The sequence below is a fragment of the Varroa jacobsoni genome, unplaced genomic scaffold, assembly GCF_002532875.2.
Source record: "Varroa jacobsoni isolate VJ856 unplaced genomic scaffold, vjacob_1.0 scaffold_939, whole genome shotgun sequence".
In the NCBI taxonomy this organism is placed as follows: domain Eukaryota; kingdom Metazoa; phylum Arthropoda; class Arachnida; order Mesostigmata; family Varroidae; genus Varroa; species Varroa jacobsoni.
Genome location: NW_019213841.1, coordinates 53,769 through 71,932, shown reverse-complemented (window position 1 = coordinate 71,932; position 18,164 = coordinate 53,769). Strand labels below are relative to the sequence as shown.

The 18,164-nt window shown below is 42.3% G+C and overlaps 1 long non-coding RNA gene across 1 annotated transcript in view; it reads right to left on the bottom strand.

Moving 5' to 3' along the window:
* Positions 1 to 15,995, bottom strand: part of LOC111265171 (uncharacterized) — a 36,786-nt gene extending 20,791 nt beyond the window's left edge. The window contains exon 1 of the long non-coding RNA XR_002683318.2: positions 15,869 to 15,995. This is a non-coding gene — a long non-coding RNA (uncharacterized LOC111265171). The remainder of the gene's footprint in view (positions 1 to 15,868) is intronic.
* Between the last annotated feature and the right edge of the window lie 2,169 nt (positions 15,996 to 18,164).

Sequence of the window (18,164 nt, the reverse complement as noted above, 5' to 3'; positions counted from 1 at the left end):
TTGTAGAAATGATTGCACCGTGTTGGCAAATGTAACTCACATGATAGACTTATGGTTTGTATGACAGGTTGACTTTGACAACTAGATTTCGCCAAATTTAACTTTGATATTTCACCATTCTTCATACTATTTTAAGATACTACTCATAGCGGGGACTTTTTCGTGTATATATTTGGAGATGAATCCGATGGGGAGATAGCAGGCTTCTATGGTTTCCTCCGAAGAAAAGGCACCTCATTGCCAAGTGATGTAAGGGCTCGTCACGTGATGTCACTGCTTGACATCGACTTCTGTAGTCGCTAGTAGACCTACGAACAGCTCCGAAGAAGGATCAAGATTCAATATAAGTTAGCTCAGAATTGAAGAGGACTACGGTGGGTACCATTTGCTGGCAATTTTTGAACTTCGCGCCAAAGTCGTCCTTCTTTATAGCTTCGAGAAGCCAAAGTCACCTCGCAATGATTCTAGTTTCAATGTATATACCGTCACAAATACTGCATCTGCGACAATATTTCGGTTTCGCATCATGTAATATCTAGTGTTATTCTTGAAAATGTTTTTTCGAATTATGTCGTTTCTTGTCGCTAATATCGACCTTTACAGGATTAGAGATATACGAAGAGAGCGATTGGCCTGTCTCGTGCCGACTCACCCGGCATAGCCTGCGCGTCCAGGCAGCGAGAACACGGAAGACAAACGTCGGGGCTCGGCCAATAATGTCAATGTGATGTTCAGTATGGTATTGCCCTACCGAAGCTCAGGGCCATGCCTCTGTGATCCATTCTTGTAACCCCTCCGGCTACGAGGTGTCTGTGTATGTATGTGAGCTCTTCTCCGATGGTTTGGTTGGGTGGGGTGGTCGGAGGCCAGCCGAGGCCGCTTTTCGGATAAGCAGCACGTCAAGAAAAAAAACCCTCCTACCGCGAAGGGGTAAGGAAGTGGCGCAAAGGGATCTCTTTCTTGTTCAGGGTGTCAATATCCTTGGTGTTGGCTATTTCTTTAGCTGTGCCCGTAATTCGTCTGATCTCTTCGCCGTCGCCGTGGGTACTAGTCGTCGTTGTAGTTACTGCTGCTGTTGTTACCGTCGCCATCGTCTTGTAATAAACTTCCCGCGCCTCTGCTGGAGACCTTCCGTTGTCTGTGTGCTCACTGGAGCTCAACTGGCGCTGTGTGAGATATGTACTCAAAGGAGCGGATGAGCTAGCAAGTCTCCGATTCTGATCCAGTGAGGGCCGGCAAGAACTAGAAACGGCAGCATTAGGAGAAAAAACAGGAACCTTTGTAGCAGCCGTCAGGATTCTCAGGCCAGGATAATATGCACATATATCTCTATATATGGCAGTTTGTATGTGTGTATGTAAACGACCGTAGACCAGTGTATATGTGAGAAAATCGGTTTGGTCAGAATACTTGCTTTGGTGGTCCTAAACATGTTCCTGTCTCTGCTCATCACCAATAATCCGTATCTTAGTAGATGTGGGTGGTATTGGCGTGTTTGTATTGTGGCAGCTTTCGTAAGGTCAATAGAACACGTAGAAACACTCCATCCAGTACATATAGATAGAAAACTATAGACGGCGACATATATTATACATATATACAAATATATAATGGCGGATGACGACATCATCAACACAAAAGAGAACAAATCGCAGTAGAAGACATCGTCGAAGTGGCAGTAGCAGCAATGGCAGCAGTAGTATAAGCTGGGCCAAACGCGTCGCTGGAGGCAACAACAGGCTACAGGCGAAGAAGGGAGACGTAGAGCCTGAAAGAGGGCAAAGAGACCTTAGGATACTCGTCGCCTACGGTCTACAGTGGCATAGAGTCGAGTTTAAGGCAAAAGAGAGGGATTGCACAGGGACAAAACCCTGACGATATTGCAACTCAACAAAGAGGACGGCTGGATGATGGTGGTGGCAAGTGTCGGCTTCGTCAAGCAATATACGACCATTGGTTTTGCAGCTTCTTTTTTCGTTTCTTCTTCGTCTGGAGCAGTAGCACGCTGTCCTATCAACGAGCTTTGGTAAGCCGTCTACGTATGGGGTCTCATATAAGTGCACACACTTTACGAGCTTCTCGCTCGTGGACATACATCCACGCCAAGACATTCATGCACACACGCGTACACAGTCAAACCGACAGATATAAGCACAAGGCGGCGCCGGATGCGGTCCCCCTTGTGGCTGCAGCTGTCGCCTTTGAACTCCGACCAATGCCCGTCCGAATCTATGATACGATATGGCGACTAAGACGGCCCACCGACAGACAGAAAGATGGACGGCGTTCTGTTTCCACGTCAAATCGCGTTCTTTAAAGTAGCTAGAGGCCGCAGCAGACGTTGCTGCCGCAACAGGCTGCTGGCAAAGAATTCCACAAGTGGCCCCTGGCGTGTTCACACGCTGGGCATCACGTTGGCACGATTCTGTTGTCCGCGGCGACGGCTGCACGCGTTACCGCCAGCAGTCTCTACGAATGCGCGCACTGCTATATTTACGTCTGTGTGAAATAAATGGTGACGTAAACGACGAATAAGCCCAGCAGCAGTAGTAGTAGTTCAGCAACAACGTGTAAACCATGCCGATTTGCTTTGAAGATATTAAATCTTTGAAGATATGCGTGCGTAGCTAGACTGGCGCCGGGCGCGTTGGCCACGCAGCGGCACACACGGATCCGATAGATGCGTAGAATATTTTTCTCAGATGCATGGGTCAGAAGAATCATGCGAAATCTCGGGTCGTACCTGTTCCGATACAGCTGCTGTATATATTTTTGAAGCATGAAGGCAAGGCTAATAGAAGCCAGTCGATTCACAAACGTGAGACGAGTTCATACTGAGAATATCTATATTAAACAATCACAAAAGTAATGATTTAAGGAAAAAGTGTAAAAAACCCTTAAGTAAACAGTCGTTCCGGCAAATATTATCACATACATCCAGTGTATGTAGGTGTAATTTAACGTATTATAGTATTCAAATACGTTGCTTTGACCGATTTGTTTAGATTTTTTCCCATTCTGTTGTATTTTCTTAAAGAAATTCTGTACCTAATTCTATGTACGTAGGCTCTTCACTTTCGTTTGTGGACGATGGGCGGCTTCCTGTTAAAACTACCGTGTGGTATCTATCCGATACTGATAAATGTGATAACAAATAGCTTACACACATATGAGGAGATTTACAATAAACAAAGATCCGATCTCCTATATAGGTCACTCGGCCGATGGCCACTTCCTAAGCGTTAGCAAATATAAGATCAGATCTTCCTGATGCATGAACAAACCTGTGTCAAATACATGTCTCTATACTGAACTGGGATAACTTCGCGATAGTTCCTTTTTTACTTAAATGAACTTAACGATAATAAAGAAGTGTATTGTTATTTTGTATATACGCAGTTCTATTCGTCCAATAAATTACCAATTCAGTATAATTTTGCTCTTAGACGGTCTTTCTACAATTACTCTTCTTTGCAATTTTTTTGTCCAGATTCTATACTTCAGTTATGGGTCTAGACTACAAAGCCTGTGAAATTTATGCGGACTATCGGGACTATTTTTAGCATCAGATGCGAGCATGCCCAGCCTAACCTCTCGTTATATCTAACCTTGTCGTTCTACTTTTGCTGTATAATGTAATTCTATGGCCACCTATTTCTTATTACGTACTTTGATCCGCTTGCATCTCGACATGTATAAAAATTGTACACGGAAGTTTCGAAGTGTTCAGATAAAATCTGAACGCCGGAGACAAACAACGATTGGTCATCTCAGTAGCGGTTAATATTACGAAAAGTATAATTGAAAGCTTAGAAGCAACAAAATGTCTGATCAGAATATCGTGACTTGGCGCTAGTTTCAAAGAAGACTATAGAGATGCTTTGTACTTCACTTTTATTGTTACAAGGTTTAAAAAAATTCGTAAACAGCATCGATGATGAACCGCACGTTTTAGTCCGAGTCGGTGGTCAGTTATAACCGTATTTTTTTCTTTTTTTGCTAAAAGTAAAGGAAAAGTACATCAAGTTCTAATTGCGGTCAGATCCGATACGAGCCTTGCGATCGATAAGCACATTTTCTAAGTATAGTTAGCGGCTCGCCGAACAAACAGTAAAAAATCAGAACCTCAGATTCCTTCCTTTGAGACCTTTGATACCAATCTAGCCTTCAGATATCATCATTATAGCTTAAATAAAATCGTTTTGCGATTGCCAATGTTGTCTGTCTACTAGAGCACAAAACGTATGCTTTTGAAAATGTGGGATGTTAGATCAGCTTTAGAGAATAGCTTTCTTTTGGGCGTATTAAATTCTCTTTCTCTGCTCCTTATGGGTTGACTTTAGGAAAACCGAGTATACAAGATAGACAATCTACTGGCGATAGAGCTTGCGTAGTTAAGCCCGAAAATGAGTTCGTGCCTGATTTTAGATGGTTGATTAGGTCTATACGTGGTATACATCTGGCTTTCCGGATACCTGTTTTTTTTAGAGGTCGCAACTTGGAGATGTTTTAATCAGTTTTTAAAAAACTCGATTGTGCCGGAAAGCTAATTTCAAGCTATACGTAATTTTGACTTTCGATACAGTAGAAAGCCAACTTTGCAAGCTTTGTAAAAATATTAAAAAAAAAAGTGTTCAAACAATAGAAAAAGAGGTTGAAACCATGATTAAAAAAAAGTCTTATGTTTGGATCAGGTCGGCAAGTGTTTATTTGCATTTGTTAGATTCTCAACACACGTTTCTTTGATTGGGTGTTTTTCAACCGCTTTCCTAGTTGTTAGTGGAACATCACATGCTTCAGGTAATATTAAAAATTATCATTCGAACGTAGGTTAAAGCCTGCTATTTTTACATTGCGTACCAATTCACTCCATCTTAACCACACGGGTTTTTTAAGGCATGTTAAAATCCATTAGGTAAATTGGAATGTCATGATCTATATATAGTGCATTATTAGCTATTAAGGTAGTACAAGCGTCCGAATTTCTTAGCCTAAAATTTTGATTCTATCTATCTTCGGGGTCAAGCAGGTACTACTAAAACATACTGCCAAAAATTGGGTTATCATGTATTTCACTACGCGTGCATAATTTCGTGTTAGCTGTTTCAGCGTTCCAAATATTCATTGACTATGTAGGTAAGCTAGAAAAATTTGATTGGCCTGAGTCAAAAATCGAGCCTAAAACAAAACCCTCGCAGTTTTATACAGGCCCCGATATACGCAAAGAACTACTATGTTTAACGAACTACTCGCTAGTCACCGTTATATTCCGAGTGTCGTAACACAACGTAAAGATTGTAAGAAAGTGTCGTACGGCCAGAAATGCGTTGAGAGCAACTTGCCGTAGCAAGTTTCCCTTCTATTCCCTTATATAGTATTTCCCTTATATTGAGTATTTAGTAGATCCGCATCGAGTCTTTGAGGCAGGTCTGCTCGTGTGTAATACAAACGGGTTACGCACAAAGGCGGTTCGTGAAAGTGATGAGTGAAGAAATACTGTGAAGCATGAAACGAAGACGTACCGTCTACGTTCGAATAGACTTCCGTATAGCATATTCATGAAGGTCGCGTTGCAATGTTTCAACAACGCTCGCCTAAGTCGGCATAGTATGAATGTGAAATGATCGAATTCTTCTACATCTTTCCAGCTAAGAAATGATCTGAACTAGAATGCCCGGTGCGGGCATTCCCTCGCTACCGCATAATCGGGCGAGGGAGTGCCCCCAGTTTGCCGATAACATCAGAGTAGGTAAACTCTGATGCAGGATTCACGCAATTCGGCTAGTGATGAAAAACTACGTGACAGTTGATGCATAGCACTATCATGTTGTAATACATTTTTACAGGCTGTACGATGCTTTTTTCGCCTACTTTAAAAACATTGAGCCTACGCGGCAATAAGAACTGTTTGCCTTCTGAAGTTGTTGGTACTCTGGCACAAACACATAATGGTGGTGCAACATCTGCAAAGGAAAATTGACCGCCTAACATTTGCAATTAACGGGACAGTCAAACGTAATATATACGACCGGGTCGAGAGGTATACTTCAGTACAAGACTATAATTCATTTTCATTAATTTTACAGATTCACTTCCCTTTCTGAACGTTATCATCAGGTGCAGGGCCAAGCTACAAAAGAAAAACTTTGAAATTCATTAAACTCTTTGCACACACCACAACGTAGGCCCATAACTAACAAGTTCATATTCGACATGCATGCCGTCACATCAGCGGTCACAAAACTTTCAAAAAATAGTGTCAGAAGTTAAAGGTCTTAGCTTCAGATGTACTGCTCGGCCTGCCTTTTTCCATCCGCTGTTCCTTTGCGTTTACTTTCGGTCAACACATGTCTAATTCATCTTTGACGCCAGGAGAAATGCTTCCGTCTGCTGAAAGGGCGCACCGGGTAGCGTGTGTGTCTACTAAATTTTAATGACACCTAACGGCTTAGGTTCAAACCTAGCCGTAAACATTGTCTCGTGCTGGGACGAGCCAGCTGTGCAAATCAATGTTTAACGGCATAACGGTACCAAACGTAAAGCTAGGAGACAACGTACTTTATCAATGGCCTGTACGAAGGCTCGATTACTACACTCAGAGAGGTTAGGAAACTAAATTGGAGCAGGAAAGCGAGGTACGTTTACCGTCAATACGCACAACAGGAAACGCGTATTTCTCAATCGCAATAAAAAACGATCAGCAATTTCCAATATAGTCAGGATCACTAAGTTACTAAGATTAATGAGTTTGAAGGTCTTAAAATTGATTGAGCACTTTGCGGTGCGCTCTTAAGAATATCCGCCCAATACAAACTTTTGGAGTCAAAGGGGACAGATCTTACAAATAGTGGTAGTATTTCTATAGAATTTTCGCTCTAAAATAGGCAAATATTATTATTTAAAGTCAAAGTTATATAGTGGAGCATAACATGTAATTAAAAAAAAAAACACTTGCAATTTTTTACTCTAACACATAAGTTAATTGTTTATAGAACTTTTCTGCATCTGGATTGTTTCGATGCTAGGATACGGAGGCAAATACAACAGTGGTTTCGTCCGTTGCGTTTTATGCAATCAGAACAAGCTCCTTCGTTCTGGCTGCATAAAACGTCCGTTCACCCGCTAAGCTGCTTATCTAGTTCTTCTGTAATTTGGACCTATTTTGAAAATAATGGACCTGGAATTTTTGATAGCGTTTACAAATCTATACAAGTTTCCAAAATTTCCATTCTTCTTACGCACGGGGTGAACCTTTATTTATCAATCGAACTGTAACCCATAAGGTGTAAACCATGAATCATTAAAATTATTCTCACATCTATATGGGTGATGGTCAAGTGACTTTGTAGAGCTACCATCATATCATATGCTAGCCCTTTAAGAGACTGAAGGAAACAGTGTTTCCTTTAAATGTCAATGTTACTCATAAATCAATAACACACTAGATAAACTAAGCATTTTTAACTTGAACGCCATAAAGGTTCTGAGAACTGATTATCTTCCTGGTTAACTCGGTGAGCAGATTTAGGTCGCGTGAGCGATAGTACACGAAAATGAAGTTCAATGTGTATTTCGATTAATAGCTCTGTAAGAACAAATGCTCGGAATACCTCTCCGGTATAGCATCGGGGGCCTATTTCCACTCAAAGCCCAGCTAGAGTGGGCACAGTAACCACAATCTTGAGTTTATCAATTTGTTACGAAGGTCCTGCAAAATATGAACGTCAATTGCGTCAGTTGCGTCAATAACACGAAGAATGTTTATTTTTACCTCTGCCCTAATTTGTGAACCTATGTTTTAAGCTCAATTCAAGCTGCACGGAGATTTAGCCCTTGACAAGGCTATTTCATATAAATAAACTAATTGGTCTTCCATTGTTACTAGGTTCGTGCAAAACCTGTACATCCTAAAAATAAAATGGCCACGTTACCCCCCCCCCCCCACAAAATGATTTTAACCTTTTTTTTTAATCTCTCTGAGTAGAAGGATCACGGATACAGACAACAATAACAGTTCCTTGTAAAAAAATGCCTTGCCTGGTATGCCTTGTGCCACGGACAGATTGATCAACACAGTTCCTTTGTTGTGCTACCGGGTTGATCGGCGGTCATAGGTCGCTTGCAGTTCAGTACAGATATATTCGTGTTTATCAAATCCACGTTAAACGTGCTAGAAAAAGGTCACGGCGGAGGTCCAATAGGAATCGGTTTTTGGACCAATTTTGTAGCACCTTGTCTATGACAAAGAGCTAAAAATCCCGAATATGTCGAACGACACGGAAAGCAACGCCTCCTACATCGATGGTCTAGCGTTGATTATAATAGCTCGCTTTGAAGAAACTCTAGAAGGACAAATCAGTGAAGCCTTTGCCGCAACAGTGAACTGCAAACTACTTTTGAATTAAGACTTATGAAAACAACTATTGACCTGAAGGTCGGTTACGAAGATTACTCCTGAAGCAACGTCGAAAAAAAGTGGGGCAATCTATCTGACAGGAAGAAAAGCCGCAGGAGTCACTCTGGCAAACGACGGAAATTGCATAGAGCGTAAGCGACAGCTATTTGAGGATTTCTCCGAGAGAAACAACACATGCTTAATGCGCTGTAGGGAAAGCACTCCGTAGCGTATAGAACTTAGAGCGACTTATGCCTAGAATGAGAGGTTTCTTGGAGGGTACGAAACGCCTTCTAACGTTACTGGCAAAATCTGTAGGGCTGTATGCTCTTTTGATATAAGTAGATATTGATCTAAATAAACAGAGGAACAGAAAGACCTTGTTTACGGCACAAAAAGCTACAGCATTTAGAGCAGCCAGGGTATATGGGACTAGCTCGAATGAAGCCGTCTTGCGCTAATTAAGACGCTACCTGATATATTCTGACAGGACAAAAAAAGCAATATCTGAAGGTTATTGACCTGTCAACAGTCGGAACAGCAGCGGTGCGGAAATGACAAGACAAATCGACATAACCAGGAACGGTAGATGGTATGTGAAGGTGTACAAAGTCCCTTAACTTGTCTCTATGTGTTTGGCATAACCATACTATGGCGACCTTACCTGCTTCACAAAACAGTCGGTGCCAGATTTACGTGGCAAAGATAGTAAGAACGCAGTATGACATACCGGTATCATGCGCGCCTAATTAAACGAATGGGGTACGTCATACCGCATTTGAATGTGAAGCTGTCCGAAAGAAGTATGGACAAATATTGCCAGGTACATTTTCAAGGATGGTTGAAAACGTTGGCGATCACATGTTTAGATCAACATCATGTTGTAGGAGAGAAAAGACCTTTTCCGGGCCCAATATGTACGACAAACAAGTACCTGAACGAATAGGAAGCAAGTTTAAAGAAGAGCGTCAGGAAATACAAGACGCGAGAAGAAACTAAATATACAAGCAACACTTCTCCCATCCTCGCCTGAAAAATCTAAAATAATGTTTCGAAATGGTTCCAGGCTTCAGAAGTGACAACAGTAACCATGGCGACTTAGTCAGTCAGGTACTATTGTGCTTTACGCTCTCAAAGCACAGTTCCAATGTTTGCAAGCTGGTTAGTGAACCCACACTCAGGCCCTATAATATAGATTATATCCGGTCGTGTCTAAACGCATGCGACGTATGCTAAGTTCTTTTAGTGTGGGAAAGTTTCATTATCTACGAGCGTGAACGCGTGTTTTATTTTCCTGCCGCACTACACACCGCTTAGACAAACAGCAATACATCCGATACGGCATAAACGGCTCGGAGCATTAGATAGAATGGCTATATGGACCAATATACACACTGATGACGATAAAATTTGCGTAAATCTACGTTCGACCTTAACAATAGTTAGGGGGTACCAAAAGATATAGGCTTCGTTGTATCGATGCCCTTCTGGAAGAGTCGTGTGATATCTTAAACATTGTCGCTTTATAAGGTGATATCTGAGTTAAATAAGCACATCACGGTTGTATGTTGCTTGTCCTGAACATTAGAGCTGCCGTTTAGGCCACGTAAGCTGTCTATTTGTTCTCTCTTCCGACCTTAAGGCCGTCTTTTGAAAAAGCTAGCCTTACTCTCGACGATCGGTGGGTTATCTGTGGACGAACAACCAGCACTCGAGATCTTAAGTAGACAGGTCGTTTAGATCTAGTATGTATAAAACTTACTACCCTACAGCATGATTGTCTAACGCGCTCGATCGAGGGTCAACTTCGTGCCATGTTAGAGCTAGAAAACTGCAGAATGCTCTTTATAATACACTATTACGTTACGAGCCCCAAGATCGAGGGCAAGACTTAGTTTGCGTGGTGTTTTGTTATCTTGCTGATGTTCTGAGCACATACAACCTGATATGCCGTAGGAATAACCCATTTCCTCTGATTTTAGATACTGTCTATTATGCATTCACGATATCAAAGCAATACTATCAAGATCTTACAGTTTAGACGAAAGGGGTATTTCGCAATCCTGTGTAGCTCTAATGCTAGATATTGACGTTCTTGGCTTGTAGTAAATATGCCTACTTACGCAAATATTATAGAATGCTTCTACATACTTTCTACAAAAACAGGTGAACTTCATTTCAACATTTGTATGTGCCACTGTAGCAAGGAATAAGCTGGATTTCTCCTAATCCGCCAAGTTCTTCTTGAATCGTCCAATTGTCAGAAGCTCTACAATTTAGCCTCTAATCGAGGTTCGTACTCGCTCCTATCCTTTCGTAGCCTAAGCTAAGTGTTTAGAGTTACACGCTCGGTATCATCGTTAGACGCTCCATGAGACAGCTGGCCCGCAGCACGAGACTAAGTGCGCCTTCAACTAGACTTGAACCCAGACCACCAAATGTGATTCAAGTTTAGGAAAACATGTTACCCACTATAATGTCTTTCATTAAGAACTTCAAAATAAAAGTTCGATTCACATTCACCAATAACAACATTTCTTTACATTTCTGGCTAAATTCAAACTCCTATTATCGGTCCCAAAAATTACAGATTAATTTATGTGCTAAAATTTGTGAAGGGAAGATCACGGCTAAGTTGTTGTTACGTTTAAGTACGAGAAACACCGGAGCCCTTCAGTGTCCGTTTTCAATTGTGCTTGTTTATGGTTCTAGAAGACATCGCTATGAGAACCCGATGAGCCGCTAACGAAAGTACAAGATAGTTTTGCCGGCTTTCTAACTTTTTCTACATTAACTGTTAAAATACTTCAATGCTACATACATATTTATATGTATAAAGATACGCTGAGATAAATGCAGTCCAAACCTGCTTATAAGGGGCTGTTCCACAAATCCAAGCTCGACAGTAGAATCTTTGTTATTTGCCCGTGCGAAGCAAACCTCATGCTCAAAACTTCTATCGCCCGACTGCCCGCGAACATCAAGGCTGCCTCACTGCTAGTTCCCACCTGACCTGCCGTAACTACACTATATGGCGCCCAGCAAATGGACTCTACAGTTGGAATTTATTGCCTATACCCAAAGCTGGTCTCTCCACCATATTCTAAGAGTAGCTTGCGGGTTGCTGTCGAAGTCGGCAAGGTCGTAATTTAGAACGGCCATAGGGCAGGCGGCGTCCGGGACGACCCCAGCAACATAAACACGGTTCAGAACGAAGCTCCTAAAGATTCCCAAAAGCCGTTTCAACAAAATGTTTGCAGGTGGTGTCAGGGAAAAATTTTTATACCTTCGTTGAAAAGACGCCTTCCGCTGGAGCCATCGTACGTTTTCGTGGTATTCCTACGAAATGTCAAGGATATGTGCAGAGTGATAGCTTCATAAGCTTTTTCAACGGAGTACACTAAGGCGTTCGCGAAGCTTTCCCGCGAGTGCCTTATTTGAGAAACGTTGCTCAGGAGCAGCTTCAAATTCCTAAGTGGTGCCGGATGCGACATGGCAAGTAAGCCCGATGAACCTCCATCAATCGACTACAATGCTTAAATTGGGGAAAGTGGCATAATTTTAAAGATCTATATTTGAAGCCTTAATTAAAAGTCTATATTGAAAGCATAAATCCACATACATAAGCAGTACTGCCGGTAACCATTCATGCTCGAGGTAAAACTCCCTTGCAGGAAAGTACTTATAGTACTCCGCCTCGGGAGGATACGTCATACCGGAAATAGCATCGTACACAGCAATTTAAACAAACACGATACTGCGGCTGTTTCCCGGGAGGTTCGTATGCGTCCTCGTACAGCGTTGTGCGCGCAAATGCGTAAAAGCAGGTGCTGCTTGCGAACATAGAAAATTACTCCGTTAGATTGAGGTACCGGATTCCCTAAGTAAATATAGTCAGTCTAAAAAAGTTTATAGAGCTAACACCAACGCAGAAAGTCTCTCCTGTTCCCTTAGTGACAGCGGGTCTTTTAGGCCAGACGCAGGATTAACAACAATGCAACGTAATCGCCTCTTGAAGGCTTTCTTGGACCAATACGGCCATCTTTTCGGAGACCCAGACAAATTCATTCATATTAGTCTTGTTCAGCAAACGACAGGCAAATTAGCGTACACCCAAACGACAAGTAGAAGACAGCGTTTGGCTCGCCAGAGGGCTCTACGAGTTCCACTGGTTTCAGTGGATATCACTCATCTCGCCAACGCATCGTGACGGATAAAATCGTTAAGCCAAAGAACCATATGAAATTTGTTTACCTCGACGATATTATAGTCTGCTCACTTGACTTCGATGCTTGCATAGCTTCCCTGCAGAAGGTGCCAATGGCCATTGGCCGGCCTATAGTTGAAGGCAAACAAGTGGGCTTCCACAATTCAGAATGTGATGTGTCTAGGCCACAATAGGCTCACGGGTATTGGAGTTTTCGTGAATCGTAAGAACGTTAGAGTAGTGGAAACCCTGCCCATCCTTGCGTCTTTTAAAAACTTTCTGAACCTAGTCCCTTACGACTGAAAGTTGGTACCAGATTTTGTGCGGATTTCAAGTCTGTTTTAAGTCATAGTCTACGTGAAGGATTATTTTCGGAAGGCCGACCACTACGCGGCCTGTCGGCTGTTGCAATCCAATATCATAGAGAAGCTCGTCCTGTGTCACTTTCGAAGAGGATCTGGATTTCGTAGACGAGGCTAGAGAGAGACGCCAGACGACCGGGCTAGGGGTTCTAAAATAAAGGCATGAGCGGATCATCGCCTATCGCGAGTCACCGTTTGACTGATGTGTAAGTTCATCCGAGATCGAGTGGCTAGATAGTATAAGCCGCTGAGATATTCCAACCGCAATTGTATGGGCTACACTTCTAGGTTATTTAAGGCAATATTGCACAAAGTACTTTTTCCCATAGCTAAAGCATTGAGCTCTGCTCTTACAGGAGTACGATTTCGAGATAGTTTAGAAAAAGGGTTCCACAAACGCCAATACGGAGACTTTGTCGAGTTTCAACGTGCCATCACTACAAAGCAGGGTTCTTGAGTCGGGCAAGATTCGAACAGCACAAAAGGAGGAGTCTTCTTTGCGTGCAATAATTGTCAAATTAGAAGGATGATCTTGCATTGTAACGTACGTGCTCAAGGACGGCCTAGCCTATTAGGGGGAGGAAATGCTGTTTCACGTTCCATCGTCCTAGATGGGAGGAGCTATTGCCTTATATCGCGCGGGGGGGCTAGCCCTGTCTAAATTTGGAAGCCATTGGAACATGGTAAGCAGGGCTTCGTTTCTAAAGGCGTGCTTACGAAGTGGAACCGGGAGGTGATGTCCTGTTGTGAGATCTGTCAGTAACTTGACCGAGACCCGGAACAGTTCAATGTTCTCCACTTAGTGCCGATGCTGGAACGCCCTTTTTGAAAAGGTGGAGGTAGACCTCGCGGTTTCCCTAAAAATTCCAAATGGTAAGGCCTCACAGGTTTCGGTGCTAATTGACTATTACATTCGTTTTTCTCAACTCGTGTCGGTCCGGAAGGCGACGTCATGCATCGTGATCCAAGACGCGAAATTACGTAGTGTTCCTTCGGGAGCTTCGGTGTTGTTGCGATAAATATAGTGATCTGCTTCACATCGCGGTAGGTCCAGACTATGCCCAGCATAACGATATCGCACACGTCAAGGCGACTCTCGAATATTCACCATGCAACGCATGTGATTCAAACGGTCACGCAAAGGTTAGGATCGCTGGTGACGAAAAAACACAGCGCGCTCCAGAAGCTGCTTCCCGGGTAGCGTCTAGGGTAACAGATTCACAAGCAAGAGCTTGGGATGACGGCACAAAGCTACTGGTGAAAACAGAATGGGCAACGCATGGGCTTTTCAAAATGTTGCGGCCGCGTCACTATGAGCCATCTATCATCATGAGTCGCGCGGCCCCACACAGCTGTTGGGTCACAACCGGCAGCCTACAGCGGGCGAAAGGACATACGCCAGTACGTTAGGTAACGCACTCCGCTAGTGCGACGTGAACATGAAAACTAATTCCTAGACAAATATTACCCAAATCTGCATATAAATCGCACCTTACCAGAAGCATATGTATATAATAATCTTTGAATATTCCCTAACTCGAGTTTGGCTGCTCGAAAGTATTATAGTATACCAGAAACGCCCATCCACTAAAGTCTACAATGGAATGACGTAAGAAATTCCATACTACACATACTGGGATCTAGGATTAATAGAGGTAGCGTTTTATAAATAATTCTGGTGCGGTAGTTAGATGTATCAAAAAGAAGGCCTATGCTGGTTGGACGGAACATTTTCACAGTGCCGTCGTCATAACCCTGTTATCTAGCTTGAGTGTGAGTGCTCCAGAGTACAGTGAAAATGTTTTCCTTTGCTGAAAATAGAATCGCCAGTTGCTTGGGCAAAGGCAAACCTTTTACGGTACTGAGCGAAATATGTGTGCTATAAATAAATCGTCGTTATCATTTTCAAAATTATGGCAACACTTCCCTTTTATCCTCCGTTCGACTATTCGCTTTGGGCGTCTGACATTTCTCTAACTCCAGAGCTCATCTTACTACTAACGACGGCGCTAATGAGTCCCTCTGAACACGCTAGGTAAGCAGTGGCTCCTGACACCGTCACTGGTTCAAAGCAAAATGTTAATGGTCGATTACAGGACAAGTTCTTTTGAAACTCGTCCATTTGGCGCTATGCATTTCCCTCTGAAATAGACCCATTTACTCGGTACAATTGAATGGCAGTAACCAGACCGGCTTGAGAGTATGCCATCCAAAACCTATCCTTCTGCCTAATGTTGTTGGCACTTTGTTATGCCTAGAGCGTACTAGATCTGAACGTGTGTAATCAAGGACCGAAGGGCTTCGTAATTGCTTATACGCAATTTGGGTGGAGTCCCCAGATCCAGCTGACTAGATCTAGGCCGACGGGCAAATGCCAGAGATTTGACAGATTCGAGCTCCGACCACTTCTGCATTGCTGATACATGTGCAGGATTTCTGCTTATGCATCTATCACGGTCTTCAGTAAAGTTGCAGTAAAATCGGAATCTAGTTCGCGCATGTAACAATTATTTTTAGCCTAATCTTCTGCTTTTTTTTTCTTTTGTTGATACGTTAACTTCCATAAACAATGCAGTAACTTACGACGAATTCGTTGTTCTACGAATATCATAGTCAATAATTAAATAGGTTTATATATACACCATTCTTATGTGTTACATGATGTACCTCAACACATTCGAAGTCTTTCTCGACGGACGATAGCGCCGAGGTGCGTGTGGATTCGCTGTGAAGAACCAGCATTGTTCTATCATCAGACTATTATTTCGAATACGCATAAATAGTCGTAATTAAATATGGTTGGCGTGCAAATTAGAAGACATGTGTCACGCAATATAACCATCTATTTATAGAACCACTGAACAGTTTTCGCCAATGTCTGCGTTGATTAAAGTACGTACGTACCCCCGGTGCTTAATCGATTTCCTCCAACGAATTTGTTTCACTCCGAAAGTTTATTACCAGTCATTGAACTACAATGCAAAACACTCTCCGATCTGGCAATGCCCAAATGGCTGACCTGGTCCGTTTCACAATGTACGATCTAGAAAGGAAAGTTTGCAATAATTGTTACTATATTTGAGCAACAACGGTAACTTTGGACAGTCGGTTCCCTAGCGTCAATAAAATCCAACTTATTCATGATCTATTAGAATCATAAGACGAACATTGTTACTGCCGACCGCTGTGTTAGGATTTGTAAAATGTCATTAAAGACCTGTAGAGGCGACGCTTTCGGGCCCGACGTCAAAAACGTCCAACGACAAAAGAACGAGAAGGTTTGATCGCCCCCAAATGCTGTAAATTTGTATTTGTTATTATCTATAGCTGAAAAAATCATTTTGGATTTAGATATCTCTCAAGTTCGAATATAGCCATAGTAGGTCGTCAGCTTGCCGATCACCTACCCAAGACAGCGCGTCGTTTGCGGTGACGTGCTCACTCGTTGTCGGACGAGTCATTAAGTAACCGTCCTTATATCACTGAATAACTTATCTCTTCATGTCTATTCTGCAAGGTAAATATTTATCGCATGTATCTTGACAAAAACATATTACTATAAATATAAATGTTTGCTGCTCCATTGTGCATCCCCATTATTAGGCAATGGACTATTAAATTTCTATAGACGAACGGGTCTACATGGACACAAGTGACATGAATATAACATGGCTGTATGGACATGCGGTAGACAGCGGTCGCCGTCGTTAGAGTTTTTAGCATTTGTATATATAAGTAACATTTTCGAAGGTGTCAAATAATTAACCGCAGTAAACAATAACCTATGTTACGGCGTCAGTAAACGTTTGGTTCAATATCATTCAAGAAGGCGCCAGTGATTACCGGCCGTATACGACAGTAGGCCCACGTATAACAATAAATCGTCACTGATAACCTGTTACACTTTTATCAATGGCAATATTCTCCCGTGTAGTAATTCTTGTCGCCGTTGTTGGCTTTCAGTGCTGCTAGCGTTAATGTGGTAATACTGCGGTAGTCTATGAAACCTCGGTCGAGCACTTTGTCTTTATGGGAGCGCCTTAGCTTGTTGTTATCTTGACGGTCTTTTTTTTTTCAGAGTCGACACCGAAGCCCAGCGTTTCGCGCGAAGTCCGTCCATCGCGAGGCGTTGATCTTGTTCTATCACGCAGCGAGGACCGCTGCGAGTGCCGTATTATAACTGTCAGACAGCCGTAACCGCCAATGGTGGTTCGTTCATTTTTCAGTAACGAAAATGGGTCCGGTCTTTTTTTGGTGGTTTCGTTCGAATAGCTACGTTCTGCTGTTGTTTTTTTTTAATATCTATGCTCAATGTTTTGCTTTTCATTCTGTTGTTGTCGATATTGGGGTAATTAGGCTAAATGGTTTAATGGTCGTTTTCGGAATGGGTTGTATTGTTATTTTTTTACAGAACCTGGTGGTATTATTCCGTCTCTTTGTTATATCTGTGTGCATAGTTTTCGATGTGATGATAACTTTTCTGACGCTTGATGATCGGCATAGAATGGTGCTAAATAAAAATGAAACGTTTGGAGCTATAATCAGTCCACTTAGACAAGCGATATAGTCAGCACCGTGTTGCACCTCACTCCTATCAACGTAACGTTATGATCCACTCCAAAACGCATAAATTTTTTGCAGCAATATAGACAAATTTTGTACTATAAACCTTCAATTGGGCTGAGCTTGTTCGAACAGCCTATACTGTTCGTTCTATGGTCACCGACTATAGACACTTACATCTTAAATGCAGTATATTTTCCGATATCATAGGAAATGCGACCTTGTAGCAAATGTTAATAGGTTCTAGCCGAACTGATACGTTACAATGGTTTATGACAGATATTGTAAAACGTGTTTTTTTCTTTCTAAATAGCCAGCTAATTGAAACCATACAGGAGATGACTGGCGATTTCTGCAACTTTGAAAATCCTACATAGGTTTTGCCTTGATTCCTCTTAACTCCGGAGCGCCACTGCAGGTATTGCAAAGTGGTAATTACTACTGACAATCGCGAGACCCCTGTAGCCTCGCTCGACCCCACAGAAAATCAATTCACTTAAGTTAGTTAACCTATGCATCCACATTATCAATGCTATGCGCTGTCATTCCAGAGAAGGATAGAGTCGGAAAATTCATTTGAAGACGTTATCACTGCTCTGGTCCTTACTGCACAAGTTACGTGACTAAATAAAGCTAT